This window comes from Diabrotica undecimpunctata, chromosome 5 (assembly GCF_040954645.1).
Source record: "Diabrotica undecimpunctata isolate CICGRU chromosome 5, icDiaUnde3, whole genome shotgun sequence".
Classification (NCBI taxonomy): domain Eukaryota; kingdom Metazoa; phylum Arthropoda; class Insecta; order Coleoptera; family Chrysomelidae; genus Diabrotica; species Diabrotica undecimpunctata.
The window spans coordinates 108502904-108520296 of NC_092807.1; the positions used below are offsets into that span (position 1 = coordinate 108502904).

Genomic DNA, 17393 nt, shown 5'->3' on the forward strand with positions numbered 1-17393 from the left:
AATATGGTCTGTTCAGGGCCAAAATAGTAGCAAAAATGTATTGGAAGATGAAACTAAGTCCTAATACAATTTAAAGGAAGATAACCAAGAGATACTGCCAATAAAATACTTGGAAAAACGCCAGGAAAGAAGTTTGAGAATAAGGAGACCTGGTGGTGGTCTAACGAAGTTTAAGAAAAAATATGAGAGAAAAGAAGATTATATAAACAGTGGCAAGAAAATAGCTCGGACACAGATCTTCAAAACTATACGGTCGCCAAAAAGGAAGCAAAAGTGGCAGTAGCAAAAGCTTAAGCAGAATCGTATAATAATCTACACGATCAACTTGATACTGAGAAGCCAAGATTTATAAAATAACCAAACCAAGAGCAAAGAATAAAAAATATGATAGAGTTCATTGGGAGATTCTGTGGTGGACACTCAATAAGAAAGGAGTTACCGGTTAAATGTAAAGATTGTGAGAGAAATGTATGAGGGAGTAACTAATATTAGGACCGACGTGGGAGAAACTGATAAATTTCATGTGAAAGTATACCTTATATACCTATATACCTTAAATAACCTTATACAACCAGTGCTGACATATGGGTCAGAGACATGGACCATTTCTAAGGCAGATGAAAATCTCCTGCTTATATTTGAACGAAGGATCCTGAGAAGAATATTCGGTGGCATCTGTGAAAATGGTGTTTGGAGAAGGAGGTACAACTACGAGATATATCACAGATATACACATATATTTGGTGGTAAAGACGTAGTATCCTTTATAAAAATAGGAACACTAAGATGGGCAGGACATCTGGCAAGGTCACAGCAGAACAACGCTCCTAGAAGAATCCTTATGTCGTAACCTGTGGGAAGTAGAAGTAGGGGTAGGCCAAAACTCAGATGGAGGGATGGTGTAGATGAGGATGGTAGACAAATAGGCGCAGCAAACGGGCAACAATTGGCAGTGGATAGAACTGACTGGCGTAATAGACTTGAGAAGGTCGAGGCTCTTTTATAGGGCTGTAGCACCAATGATGATGATGATGATTAAATGACACGTTAGAAATCGATGGAATATATGATTCGGGATCAAATGTGCCATTGATTAGTGCAAAACTATTATAGATAAAATACCTGAAAAAAGATGACTTTCAAATAGTAAACTTGAGGAGAACTAATAATGTTAAAAACAAATGGTATATTAACGCTGAAGATAAAATCTATGATATTGCTAAAAAATGAAAGTATTTATTGTGGATAGCCAAAATTTCAATTATGATTTTTAATTGACTTAGATTGTATCAAGAGTTTTACATTAAATCAAAACGAAGATCTGAGGATAATGTCAATATTCCTGAGTTTCCTCGTGACATATTTTCAAATTCCTTAAAAGCAGAAATTAATGAGTTATTTAAATATAAAATAAATCTTAATGAGAGTATAATTAGAGATGATTTTGAAACAAGAATTAATCATTTAGATTTAAATCAACAATTAGAAATTCAGGAACTGATTAATAAATACACATCCGTATTTGCTAAAGACATATATGATGTAGGCACCGTAAAGGATTACGAAGCTCACATTGACTTAATGGTAGATAAATACTACTCCAAACGGCCATGCAGATGTACCATTGAAGACAGAAAGAAACATCTAATTGAAGAATCATATAGTCCATTTGCTGCTCCAGTTACTCTTGCATACAAAAAAGAAGAAGACAGAAAAAAAGACTTTGCAATGATTTTAGGGAACTGAATAAAATAATAATCCCACAGTCACAATCTTTTCTGTTGATTGAGGACTTAATGGTAAAAACTAGAAATCGTAAATACTTTTCCGCTTTAGACATAAATTTAGCATTTTGGTCCATACCTACGAGAATACAAGATAAGGAAAATACGGCATATATGTAACACAAGAGAACCATTTTCAATGGATTTGCCTCCCATTTGGTTTGAAGATGGATCCGGCAGTTTTTTAAATGATATTAAGTAGCATGTATATCTATATATATATATATATATATATATATATATATATATATATATATATATATATATATATATATATATATATATACATATATACATATATATATATATATATACATATATATATATACATATATATATATATATATATATATATATATATATATATATATATATATATATATATATTGTTATGATATGCAAAATCGAGAAAAATATTGGGTTGATTAAAATATTTCAAAGTTCAAAAAACATTAAAATAATTCAGATAAGTAGGATAATAAACAACAAACATTTCAAAGAAGGAAAGTTATTAAATTCTTGGATTACCTGTACTAAACAAAATGTAAGCTATACATAAATTATTTCTTTGTTATACTTGAGTGACCCGCATAATTTTAAGTGAAATCCAAAGACAATTGAAACGGGTTTTCCAAAATACATTAATGCAGTGATTAGAGACAAATAGAAGAGATTTTAGAAAGAGGTTTTTGTTAGTTTTTAAGAATTATAGAAAATATTATTTGTAAATAAGTTTTAGGAAATTTTATAATTATAGGTAAAAATTTGTTTGTTATCGAAATGAAAAAATGGGGGAATTGTGACGAGTTTTGATTGGCGGAGATTGAAAAAGGTGGGATAAGTATGTAGGAAAAAGTTTAGCGAGATTGAGGAGAGAGAAAAGGAGGATCAGTTGGTTTTCCAAGTCTGTAAGACGAACAGGGATTGTTCTCTGGTGGTTCCCAAGAAGTAGCAAGCAGTAGTGTTGAATGTTAGTGAGTTTTTGTGGAGTTAGTGTATCTGACAGAAGCTGAAGCAGCAAAATATTGTAAGTCCTATTTTCCTACTTATATTCCAAGAGTCACTGTTCAGGCCAACGAGAGATTCAGTTTATCGTAAAGAGAAGATATTCCAAGAGTCAATTTTTCACTCGGGCCAACGAGAGATTCAGTTTATCGAGAGGAGAAAGGCTATCATAATTTGAATGATTGTTGCTTTTGAAGGAGATCATTAAGGACGATATACTTGCAACAATCTGTTGTAAGATTGCTGATTACATAGGGAGCGGTTGAGAGGAGATAATACAGTCTACAAGGAACAAGGATTTGGACCACTCATCATCAGAGAGAGATATTTTTGTTTTCTGCAGTTTTTTTTCTTTTATTGATAACACAATTTTTACACGTAATTTAGAAAGGATATAAATATTTTGATTAGGAGAGTTAGAATAGTTTGGGATTTTGAGTTTTCAATTAATATTGTTTGTACCATTAATTTTGATTGTTCACGTACGGAGAACCAAATTTTGAGAATCCTTATATGAGATTTGTTTATTGAAAACTTTTGAGTGTGAATTATTTCATTATTTTTATTTCAAAATATAGTGTTAGATCATATGTGTTTTTTATTATTCCGGTATTCTCTGGACCTTCCTTTCACATGTAATAGCATAGATATTGAAGCACGAATTTAACCCTGAGATAAAAGAATTAAAAATTGTGATAGAGTCATAATCATATCATTTAAATAATTTTAATTAATCAAAAAAATTAATTAGCTAATTATTGCTTGGCGCACCAAGACTTTAAATATCACAATAACTGGCTTCCAAAACGTGGGGCTTGAAAATATCGCAGCTTTACATTTGAAGGAAGGGAAAGAGATCTGGAATAAGTACAGGTGATCCAGAGATAAAAACATATAACATTGAGGGAATTTGAATTTGAAAGTATTTTGACAATTTTTCCAGGGAATATAAATTTGATTTATTGATTGATCGTAGTTAGTGGATATTTACTGCTATTGAATTATTTGATTTTATTTTCTTTACCAATCGTACATTTGATATTTATTTTGAATTATTCGAATTTTACTGATTGCATATTTGATATTTGTCGTGAAAATTTAATACATTTGGGGAGAAATATTGTCGTGTTCTGAAACATATAGAGTGTTGTAAAATTTCACATTTGGCGGGGACAAAAACATTAACGAAAAGAAACAACATGTCGACCACAAGGAGTCAAAGCAAAATGCAAGAAAGGAAGGAGGATAACAGAGAAGAGGAAACAATTGTTGAAGAAGGATCGGATAATGAAGGAAATGTTACAATAGTTGAGGAGAAAAAAGAATTATCAGGAATAGAGAAAATATTACAACTAATGCAAATACAGACACAAACAATAGAAAAAAACCAAAATGAAACATCAAAGAAAATGGATAAAATGGATAGAAATCAACAAGAAACATCACTAAAAATGGAAGAAAACCAACGGGAAACAAAACAAACAATGAGCAATATAGAGCAGCGTCTGGAAAACTATGAACAGGAAATTAGAGGATGTGTTGAGGGGATAAAGAAAGAACTGATACAACAAATAGAAGAGATTAATGAAATTAAAAATGATATGAAAGAACAAGAAATGAGAATTAAAGATAATTTGGAGGAATTAGAAAGCAAACTTGAAAATGTAATGAAAGAAGACAAGAAAGAAATAGAAAAACAAATTGAGGATATCAGAAAACAACGAGAGACGGGAGACAGGAGAGAAGTTATCATCCATGGAACAAGCGAGGCGAAAATACAATTTGGCGGGGATATTCGGAAAACACACCCAGTACCGTTTGTTAAAAATTTGAAAACCAAATTACAACATATTAGATATTTTGACGATTGCAAAGAAACAATTAGAAACCATTTGAAAGAAGGAGCAGCGTTATGGTATGAAAGCAAGGAAGATGAGTTTGAAAATTGGACAGATTTTGAAAATAAATTTCTCAACTATTTCTGGGAGAAAAATAAACAGAGAGAAATCAACCAAGAGCTACAGAATGGAAAATATCACGAAAAAATGGGAATATCTGAAGAAAGATATGCTTTGCAGATATATAACAATTCAAAATATCTAGAATACAAATATTCTACCGAACAGCTGGTAGAAATGATCAGCAGACATTTTGAGGAAACGTTGGAAGATCACGTGATTTTGAGAAACTATCAAGATATTGATAGTTTGTGCCAATTCCTTCAATTAAAAGAAGCGAAAAGAAAAGAAATGAGAAATAGAAGACAACATGACCAATATAATGGAGCGGAAAGAAGGTATTCATCAAATTATGACCAGAGAAACCGACATCCCAGATCAACAAACGAATATAGGCCGAGAAATTACAATAATTACAATAGACAACAAAATTACGATAACCGAAATGATACACAAAATAGAACAAATGAAAATCACAACAGGAATAGAGATGCACAAAATCCTCCGAATAGGAATACGAACGAACAAAGGGACGATAGAAATAATCAGAGATTCCAACGACAAAACAGAAGAGAGATGAATCATGTGGCAATAGAAAAGGAGGAAGAAGAAGTATTCAATGAATCCAGACAGGATTTTCAATAAGGCATCCACTAAACAAAAGTAAAAAACTCTCCGGTATATTTTGTCACCCGAGAGAGTTTATACAGTTGGCGGGAAACGAAAAACAAAATTCTAATTCCAGTCTAATTTTTTTAGATGCATTTATAAAACATAAAGCGATTAAAATTCTGATTGATTCTGGATCGGAAATTTCGTTAATCAATAAAAAACTAGTAAAAGAATTAAATATGGACAGATTTGTGTATAAGATTCAGAGGGTTGCTTTAGTGGGTGCAAATAATAAAAAATTGACGACAGTAAACGAAGGTTTAGGAGTACGGATCAGAGTGGGAGACCAATTCTATATTATGCAATGTGTGGTGATCGAAGATCTAAATCATGATATGATAGCGGGAATTGATGAATTGAGTGAAAAACATATCACCATCAATTTTTCGGAAAATCAACTGGAAATCAGAGCAGAACCAGACAACATAGAAGAAGAAAAGGAAACAGATAGGAGAAAATTTTCTGAAAGGATAAATGGACAAGAAAAACATAAAGAAATCAATATGACGGTAGAGGATAAATCGAAAGCTCAAGAAAAAAATCAATCCGAAGAGGAAAAGAGAATAAAAAAAAGAAGAAGAGTTCGAAAAGAAAGCAGGAAAAAAAGGAAGTTATAAGCAGAAAAATGGAAGGAGCCGAAACATGGTGCTCGGAATACCAGATAGAAATTAAAGATAAAGAAAAAATAGAAGAAGAAATAACGGAAGAGGACAGAGAAGAAATGGCAATTATGGACGAGAATCCAGAATTTTGTGAAGAAGTAATACGGACAGTGAACACATGTGAACAAACTGAGGATAAAAGAAAAATAATATGTGGAGAAAACATGGAGAAGGAAATAGAGAAGATTTTAGAAAATTATGGAGATCTCATTAATGAAGAAAGCCGAGTGGCTAAAAATTATGAACATTCTTTTAAAGTTAAAAACTTAAAAAATTTTAAATCGAAAACATATCCAATCCCGTATAAATACAGGCAAAGCGTCGGACAGGAAATTGAAAATATGATCAAAGACAAGGTGATCGAAAGATGTGACTCTCCATATATCAACCCGATAGTATGCGTAAAAAAATCAAATGGTGATTTGCGATTATGTTTAGATGCAAGAAACATTAATTCGCACACAATCGCGCAATACGAAGCGCCTTTGAACATAGAAGCCATTTTTGGACGAATCACAGGATCACACATTTTCTCCAAAATCGATTTGAAACACAGTTTTTGGTTAATACCTTTGGCAGAAAAGTGTCGAAATTATACCGCTTTTTCTATCGACGGAGTGGTGTACCGATTTAGGGTAGTACCATTTGGACTACAAAGTGCATGCGCTGCTTTGGTTCGCGCATTACACACAATTTTAAATAGGCATGGAGAATTTGTTGTACATTACATAGATGATTTATTAATTTTCTCACCGGATATAACAAGCCATCTACGACATATTCATACTGTTCTCGAAGAACTTGATCAAGCCGGATTAAAATTAAATATTCAAAAGTGTCAGTTTTTCCAAAAAGAGGTATTGTATTTAGGATTCAAATTAGACACAAAAGGGATTAGTCTTGCAGAAGATAGAATTGAAGTCATAAACAACTACCCTAGGCTAACCAATTTAAAAACTTTGCGGGGATTTTTAGGAATGGTAAACTATTTCAAAAAGCTGATACCAGACCTCAGTACAAAAGAAATACCGCTAATAGCATTACTTAAGAAAAATGTCAGATGGAAATGGGGAACGGAACAAGAAATCGCTTTCAAAAATTTAAAAGGAGCGTTTTCCACAGCTGTAAGAGTGCACCACCCAAGATATGAGCAACCTTTCATTCTCAGGACCGATGCTTCCATAAAAAAATTTGCAGGGGTGTTATCACAGATACAAGACGATATAGAGGTGCCAATATGTTTTGTTTCCCGTGTAACCAAAACGTATGAGAGAAAATACAGCGTTACTGAATTAGAGTTTGCCAGTGTGTTATTTTGTGTAAACAAATTACGTTTTTACCTACTTGGGGCAAGATTCACCATTGAAACGGACCATGCAGCGTTGGTACACATAATGAAAAATAGGTTGGTAAATAATAGAATTCATAGGGGCATTCTTTTACTCCAAGAATATGATTTTGAATTTAAATATATCAAAGGAACGGACAATATTTTGGCTGATGCGTTGACGAGAGATGAACAATTCCGCAAAGAGGATCACAAAACTCTCCACGTAGGCATGAACATAATGAGAGAAGAAGCAGGCTTATTTTCTTTGGCCAAAATCAGGGAAAATCAGGAAGAATTGAATGAAAGAGAAAAGCAAAGGGCTGAACAAGAAAATAACCTATATTTTAAGAGGGTCGATGGTAAAGAACTCTATGTAATCACGGAGCAAATGGCAAAAGAAGTTTTTTTAAAGTTACACTGTGACAACGGACATATTGGAAGTAGAAAGGTGTGGCTTATGTTCAGGGAGAACTACATTTGTCGACAGGACTATACAATAGCCAAATGGGTGACTCGAAATTGTGTGACATGCCAAAAGTGTAAAAGTAGGAACTTTAAAAATGAAAACGTCACAAAAAACGTCGTAGCTAGGAAGAAACTGGATATTGTTGCTATTGATATGTTGAGCGATTTGATACCAACAACTCAAAGGAATAAACACATATTAGTTATGGTGGATCTTTTCTCAAAATATGTTAAATTGTACGCATGCAGAACCACAAAAGGAATTGAAATACTTAGGAAGATAGACAATTTTATAGAAACGGTGGGAAGACCAGACAATATTTTATTGGACAATGCGACATATTTTAGGAACGAACGTTTTAAAAGGGAATTAAGAGAGAGGGGCATCGATACAAAATTTATAAGCATCCGTCATCCACAGAGCAACCCATCGGAGCGTTTTATACAAGAAGTCACAAAATTTCTACGAATTGCCGCGGAAGAACATCATCGACATTGGGACAGAAAAGTGTTTGAGATCGAGACCTATTTGAATTGTGCTCCAAATACGGTTACCAAAGAGACGCCTTTATATATAATGAATGGAACAATGCCTACAAGACCGTGGGAAGACACCGCCCCCAGACAATACGAAGAAGTGATCGAGTTGGTTCAAAGAAGATTGAGACGAAGTGGAGAGAAATATCTCCAAAGACAAGAGAGAACCCGAAGAAGAAGGCCGATCAAATTCCAGAAAGGAGATAAAGTCTTAGTGAAGGCACTGAGGGTGTCGAATTTACAAAATGGTATTTGTGCTAAATTGATGCCGATATTTGAAGGTCCATATAGGGTCAATACGGAAAATGGGGTAAATAGTTATGAATTAGCGCACATAGAGACAGGAAATATACGGGGTATTTTTAACATTCACGACATTTATCAATATCATGAATAGATTTTAATAACATAGTAAAATAATTTGATCCTGGAAAACTTTTGTCATTTTAAAATTTAACAAAGAGTTTTCGGCAGATCAAATGGCGGGGATTTTTTATGATATGCAAAATCGAGAAAAATATTGGGTTGATTAAAATATTTCAAAGTTCAAAAAACATTAAAATAATTCAGATAAGTAGGATAATAAACAACAAACATTTCAAAGAAGGAAAGTTATTAAATTCTTGGATTACCTGTACTAAACAAAATGTAAGCTATACATAAATTATTTCTTTGTTATACTTGAGTGACCCGCATAATTTTAAGTGAAATCCAAAGACAATTGAAACGGGTTTTCCAAAATACATTAATGCAGTGATTAGAGACAAATAGAAGAGATTTTAGAAAGAGGTTTTTGTTAGTTTTTAGGAATTATAGAAAATATTATTTGTAAATAAGTTTTAGGAAATTTTATAATTATAGGTAAAAATTTGTTTGTTATCGAAATGAAAAAATGGGGGAATTGTGACGAGTTTTGATTGGCGGAGATTGAAAAAGGTGGGATAAGTATGTAGGAAAAAGTTTAGCGAGATTGAGGAGAGAGAAAAGGAGGATCAGTTGGTTTTCCAAGTCTGTAAGACGAACAGGGATTGTTCTCTGGTGGTTCCCAAGAAGTAGCTAGCAGTAGTGTTGAATGTTAGTGAGTTTTTGTGGAGTTAGTGTATCTGACAGAAGCTGAAGCAGCAAAATATTGTAAGTCATATTTTCCTACTTATATTCCAAGAGTCACTGTTCAGGCCAACGAGAGATTCAGTTTATCGTAAAGAGAAGATATTCCAAGAGTCAATTTTTCACTCGGGCCAACGAGAGATTCAGTTTATCGAGAGGAGAAAGGCTATCATAATTTGAATGATTGTTGCTTTTGAAGGAGATCATTAAGGACGATATACTTGCAACAATCTGTTGTAAGATTGCTGATTACATAGGGAGCGGTTGAGAGGAGATAATACAGTCTACAAGGAACAAGGATTTGGACCACTCATCATCAGAGAGAGATATTTTTGTTTTCTGCAGTTTTTTTTCTTTTATTGATAACACAATTTTTACACGTAATTTAGAAAGGATATAAATATTTTGATTAGGAGAGTTAGAATAGTTTGGGATTTTGAGTTTTCAATTAATATTGTTTGTACCATTAATTTTGATTGTTCACGTACGGAGAACCAAATTTTGAGAATCCTTATATGAGATTTGTTTATTGAAAACTTTTGAGTGTGAATTATTTCATTATTTTTATTTCAAAATATAGTGTTAGATCATATGTGTTTTTTATTATTCCGGTATTCTCTGGACCTTCCTTTCACATGTAATAGCATAGATATTGAAGCACGAATTTAACCCTGAGATAAAAGAATTAAAAATTGTGATAGAGTCATAATCATATCATTTAAATAATTTTAATTAATCAAAAAAATTAATTAGCTAATTATTGCTTGGCGCACCAAGACTTTAAATATCACAATAATATATATATATATATATATATATATATATATATATATATCTAGTTCAACACCAATTTTGATTTAATTTGAAATAGCTTTCTAGTTAAGCCCTGCTCGGAAGTGTTAGGATGTTAAGCTTCTTAAGGGTATTACTGGGTCAAACGAGGCCCTTACAAGAGATTCATTCGTACACGCACAGTTTCAGCTTGTGCCTTTCGTGCCCTTTATTTCGTTAAATACATAATTAACGATTTTGGAATCTTTCGCCGTCTCCAGAATTATTACCTTTGATAAACACGAAATAATTACCCGTAAACGCCTCGGCGTAATCACTCGGAAGGAAATAGATGGGATTTAAGAAAAGCGCGGTTTTCTCGAATTTCGGATCTGTAGCTGAAATTTAGGTACAAACCGAAGCGGAACTTTCTTGTTATAGGGAAACGATTCGATAACTCGGGAAGTATAATAAGAATACGAATTGAATGAAGTGAATTTTTGGAAAATAAGTATACGGAAATTGTAATATCATTTCCGAAATGCAATTCTTTTTTTTAGTCCTGATTAAAACATAATTTTGTGAACGTGGTTCGCAAAGTGAGATACTATGTGAGAATTGCTTTTTCGGCAGACTTGCTGTATCCAAGTTTTTCGCCAACAACAAATAAATCTGTTAATTTGCCCTGGAATATTTAGGGCCCTTCATTAAGGCGACCTCAAATTCTATAGGAGAGTAAGTAATTAACAGTAAGCAAAAGTCACTCATTTCTGAGTCCTCTTTTGTGCAATCTATTTGTGTCTCCTGTATATTTTATTTCCACAAGGCTGTATTTTGTGTTTGCTTGTATAGTAACACATATGTCAACCTATGATCACGCTGTATGTGCACACAAATAAAAACAGTATCGTATGTTGCTCAGTACGGAAGAGATATGGAAGGGGTTCTTTAAAAAAGATATTGATAAAATATCTTCTTCTAATGCCTACTCCACTATTGAAAGTTGGCTATAACCATTGCAAATTTGTCTCTTCTTCTGCTTTTCTTAAAAACATCTGTGTGTTTCGTTCTAGTCGCGAATATTTTTCAGCCAGGATATTTGTTATCTACCAAGACCCCTTTTTCCTTTGATTTTACCCTTCACAGCTGTAACAACTCGTAGTTCTGATTTCTAAGTATGTGCCCCAAATATGCTATGTTTCTTCTTTTAATAGTGGTCAAAAGTTCTCTGTTTTTTCCCATTCTGTGCAGCGCCATTTCGTTCGAAACATGATCGGTCCATGGTATTTTCAAAATTCTTCTATAAAGCCACATCTACAAAGCTTCCAGCGTTCTTATCAAGTCAACATTAACAGTTTAAGCTTCGGCACCATAAAGGAGAATATAGTGGATATAACATGTTATCATACGATATCAGATTTGCAGATTGACTTTGGTTTCTCAGAAATTTTCTCATTTTCAAAAAGGCTGCTCTTGATTTCTCTAGACCTCCCTCAGTTTTGTTCATTGGGCTTTATCTCGAGCACTTTTTCAACTATTCAAATACAATTTCTTGACATTTTCTTAAGATCGTCAGTCCAACGAGTAGGAGGTCTTCCTCTACTTCTTTTGTCTAACCTTGGTCTCCACTAAAGCAATCTCTTCATTCGTCTTTCATCACTAATTCAGGCAACGTGTCCGGCCCAGTTCCATTTCAGTGTGGTAATTCGGAAAATTGCATCGGTAACTCCTGTTCGTCTTAAGTCTTCATTTCTAACTTGGTCACGAAACGATATACTCAGCATTGACCTTTCCATTTTCCTCTAAGCTATTTGCAGCGTTTTAGAAGTTGTAGCTGTCAATGTCAACGTTTCGGCACCATAGGTGATTACAGGAAACACAGTAGATCTTCAGTAATCCAGACTCCTAAATACTTTATTTTGTCCACTTATCCCTTTTACTGATAATCATGGTTTATTGGTATTGTTAAACCAAACTGTCCCCCGGTATCATAACTTGATATGAATAAAAGATATGTCATGGGCACCATATATACAGAAAGAAAAGGTAAGATGAGCTCATTCTAATTCTTCTGCGGTAAATTTACTCTTAACGGAGTTTAGATTTGAACATATTTATGGTAGGTAAGTATATATAGGCAACACATAAAAAAGGTGCTACGTTTTCGTACGCATTGAGTTATAAGAGAACTATAATTCGAAATGAACAGTAATGAATTATATAAATAAAAAACTAAGAATATTAGTCCCTATCGTTCAATGTATACGACAAAAAGAACACTTCACAGGATGGAAATAAAACTATGGGAACACCTGGCGACCACACCTATTGTTGTTTCAGCATTCACAGCTATTAAGACTGTTAAAGTAAAAAGAACATAATTAACATGGGATGCTGTCATTAAATTGCTGTACATTCTGAAAAACAGCTCGATTCCTATAAACTTAAAAGAAAACTGTACAATACTTGTATTTTACCTATGAATTAGAGTGCCTGCCGATGAAGTACAGTAAAAAACTGAAAACAACACAAAAGAGCAGGGAAAAGAAGTATCATTAAGAGACAGATAATTAGAAACACCGAAATAGAACAGAGAGAACAAAAGTCAAGGACCTGGCGTAGGAGGTGGTAAAAATAAAATGTCATTGGCGCATTATAACATTATTTCGGTATACCCTACGTCTTCAGATAGTTGGGTAGAAAAAAACTCATACAAGGCAAGCCAGCGAATGTGTCCTGCTATTTCCACTTCTCCAGTGAATTCTGCAAAAAGCGCCACCTATTTTACTTGCCTTAAACGAAAACGACTGTCTGTTTTGTGTCTTTTTGAGCTGTATAAAATGTGTAAAAAATTTACAAATTTCATCAAGACTTACGGGTTTGATGAATTTAGACGCCGAATATAAATAAACGGTGGAAAGGACACAATTCGTCAAACTTTCCATGTATGAATTGGTATTAATAGACCAATATATTAGATTCTACATAACTATTTTACATCTTTTAACATCATCTGTTTTGCTTGCAATTTATAGAAGCAAAAATTTGAATTTTGGTATCGTCAATAGAAATTTTCGAATTTTTACTTTCGTGATTTATTATCAGATGTCGCTATTGCCTCCATATTGAAGCCATTTTATTGTTGCCTCTTTTGACGGAAAAGATTTGTTGTCACGGTTAAAGCTTCTGTACTAGTCGCTCTGATGATTAATGGTAGGATGAAATACGTATGAGCGAAAATACAGATGCACTATACGTGAAATCAAATCTTAAATGTCTTTTCTTTTATTGTGGTTTACTCTTTCTGAGTACAAGAAACCAATTCGCCAAGGATTTTTGCTTAGATGAGGAGATGTATTTTGATATGGTCGATAGAAATTTTCGCATTTCTACTTTCGTGATTCGTGAAATATACTTTAAGCGAGACAGCCTCAGCTAGAAGATTTTAAAGAATTTAAGTGTGCTCTGATTTTTACTGGTAAACTGCAAGATTGTTAATATTACCACCTGTTTTTGTAAAAGGAATGGAAATACTCCTTTGTATTATTTGGAACCATTAAATTATACAGATACTCTGTAAAGGTAACAATATAACACCGTAGTTTTGTTTCCGTTATTAGTGAAATGCAACGAAATGGAAAGAAAAAAATTGTGAAATTGTTTTTTTGCTAGTCATAATTGTACAAAATTTGAGTTATACCTATTTTGGGATACGGAGATTCCGTCGTTGATATTTGCAATGTTGCCAGATTTGCCGTTTCTCTTATATTATTAGTAACTTTGATTTTTCAAATTCGTCACCCTGGATATTAAGTCATTATTGGAATTTCCTATTCAATACAAGTTCAACCATATGTAACACTATGATTTTATGTGGTCTGGAAAGTCTTAAATGCATAACACAGTGCAAAATATGTAGATTTAAATTTAAGCAAGATATGCAAATATACATTTAAATGTAGAATGCTGTAATTTTGACATTTGTTCACCATTTACATTATTAACTAAAACTAACAGTAGTTGTGTTTCGAAAAATTCTGCAAGATAAATTGCTTCTCTAAAATATCTCTTAAGGAAAACGAACGAATTACTATTCTAATGATGAGAGGGTACGGTGACAGAAAAAGATCTTATTGTGAAGTAGCCAACTTGTTCAATGATACTTTCCCAAACCAATCTCCTATTCATAAGGCGACGGTACAAAAAACTGTAAAGCGATTTGAGGAATCTGGAGAAATAAAAGATAGATACCGATCATGTAGACCGAAAAGAGTTATGAATGACAACAAAACTTTCGATATAATTCAAAGTTTTGTTGAAGATTCACATACATCCTCACGCAGGGTTGCACAAGTACATGATGTAGGTCGTTCTTCAATCTTACGTGTATTACGTAAGAATAAATATAAACCATACAAAATTAACTTATTGCAAGAATTAAGTGAAGATGACTTCGATCGTAGATTAGAGTTTACTGAGGTAATGATGGAAAAAATTGAAAATGATGAAAATTTCGTTAACAGAATATGTCTTTCCGATGAAGTAACCTTTACACTGTGTGGAAGTGTAAATCGACACAATTTAAGGTACTGGAGTGACGTAAATCCACACTGGATGCTTGAAAACCGTACTCAAAAACCTCAAAAATTGAATGTATGGTCAGGTGTAGTAGATACTCAGTTAATTGGGCCATTTTTAATCGAAGAAAATTTAACGTCAGATAGTTACGAAATGTTACTTAGAAATGAACTTGTGCCTACACTGAGAAACTTGTTTGGGACCAATTTTAATCAGATATGGTTTTAGCAAAATGGAGCTGATTTTAGTATAAATGTTCGGCGTTATTTAGATGAGATATTTTCTGGACGATGAATTGGTAGACAAGGTAGAATTGAATGGCCTCCGCGTTCACCTGATTTCAATCCTAAAGACTATTTTTATTGGGGATACTTGAAAAATTTAGTTTACAAAACTAAACCAGCAAGTCTTGCAGATCTAAGGTAACGAATTATGGATGAATCTCGAATAATCTCTAAACAATCATGGATAAATGTGGTAGATGCATTCTTCCATCGATTAGTTTACTATCAACTCACAAATGGAGCACATTTTGAACATTTGATAAAGTAACCATTATGTTAAAAAATGTTGTAATGTATCAATTGTTACGTTTTAATGTAGTTGAAAATAGTTAGTCCTAAAAAAATTATTGAGATAATTAGGCGTTGCCAGACTTCTGTTTTATGTATTTAAGACCTTCCAGACTACACAAAATCATATGGTTGAACATATGATTTTACATCAAGTGTTACATATGGTTGAACTTGTATTGAATAGGAGATTCCAATAATGACTGAATATACAGGGTGATGAATTTGAAAAACCAAAGTTACTAATAATATAAGAGAAATGGCAGACAGACAGACAGACTTTTGGGCCACTCTGTATAATACCAGGTAAGCCTTCCACACGCTTATATAAATTATATTTTAATTTTATTTTGCAGGGAGAACTGCAACATAGCAATACCGTGTCCATTAATCCCAATTGTTTTCGTTTTAATTGTTTCTCTGAATTCTACCCATAATAGCGAGGAATGTCTGGGAAACGTTATGCAATATTAAGTTATAAAATCGGCAAATAAGACATATTACAACAATGAGCTTCATTCACGACAAGGTGAAGCCTGAAGTTTTCTACTTAATTAACATGCTATCGACTGGGACTAATTGTGCGAGTTTGAACAGAATTCGCCGACTAGCTACTAGTTTCGTCCGCATCGTACCATCCTCGTGTCTGTTAGTTGGAACTGCAAATAGTTTCAAAATACCCCCGGTTATTAATTAGATAGGGATAGGGAGATGTTGTTTGTTTTCGTAGTGCATTATTTCTTGAGAATTGTAGGTCTGTATATCGTGAATGTTGAACGTTGTTGATGGTTCGTTTGTATAAATAGCGTATTCTTTTTCGACGTACTTCGAAATAGCTAGGATTTTAACAGATGATGTACTGACAAGAAATGCACACAACTACTATCTTTAATGAAACCTGGCGGCCTCGAAATTTTACTGTAATTCTCTCGTATATTCAATTTCATGCTATTGCATGAAACAAAAACTTACAAATAGGAAGTATCAATTGTATTCGAAAAATTAATTTTCCATGTAGAACTATATAATGTATTTATTAAGGTTATGGTAAAAATTAGGGAAAAAATATGAAATACAAGTTTTTTTGTGACTTTGCAAAAAAAAATGTTAATATTGACACTACATATCTAGTTTATTAAAAACTACGCACGCATTAAAAACAATGAAGAGCGGGAAAAGCCCTGGACCTGATATGCTTCCTATAGAAATCCTAAAAATTCTAGATGAGAAGTACATTGATGTTTTAGTGACACTTTTGAACCAAATTTATAGTTCAGGCGTATTACCCAAAGAGTGGTTAACATCTATTTTTATTCGTCTCCCTAAAAAGAAAAACGCAAGAGAATGCAGCGATTACCGCACCATTAGCTTAATGTCTCATACGCTAAAGTTACTACTTAAAGTCATCCATAACCGAATATATCACAAACTGGACTTAGACGTTAATAATACACAATTTGGTTTCCGCAAAGGCCTAGGAACACGTGAAGCTCTTTTTTCACTTAATATACTAATACAAAGATGCCTGGACTTCAATCAAGATATATACGCATGTTTTATTGACTATAATAAAGCATTCGATAAAGTACGACATAAACATTTAATGAATGTCCTGAAATCAAAGAAGATTGACTACAACGACCTCAGGATTATATCAAATTTATACTATAAACAGCGAGCAAAAGTACGTGTTAACGAACAGCTGTCAGAAAAAATTGAAATTAGATGTGGAGTAAGACAGGGATGCGTATTGTCGCCAATTCTTTTCAACGCCTACTCCGAAGAGGTCCTGAAAAAAGCTCTTGAGGGTGAAACAGCTGGAATAAAGGTAAATGGAGTTCCGATTAACAACATTAGATATGCGGACGACACTGTGATTTTAGCCGAAAACATTGAAGATCTTCAGAGACTGGTGACCAGAATAGCAGAGTATGGAAAAGAGTATGGTCTAA

The 17393-nt window shown here is 33.3% G+C and overlaps 1 protein-coding gene across 4 annotated transcripts in view; it reads left to right on the forward strand.

Moving 5' to 3' along the window:
• Camta (Calmodulin-binding transcription activator) overlaps window positions 1–17393 on the forward strand; it is a 1863487-nt gene that overhangs the window by 473463 nt on the left and 1372631 nt on the right. The gene's annotated exons all lie outside the window — the stretch shown is intronic.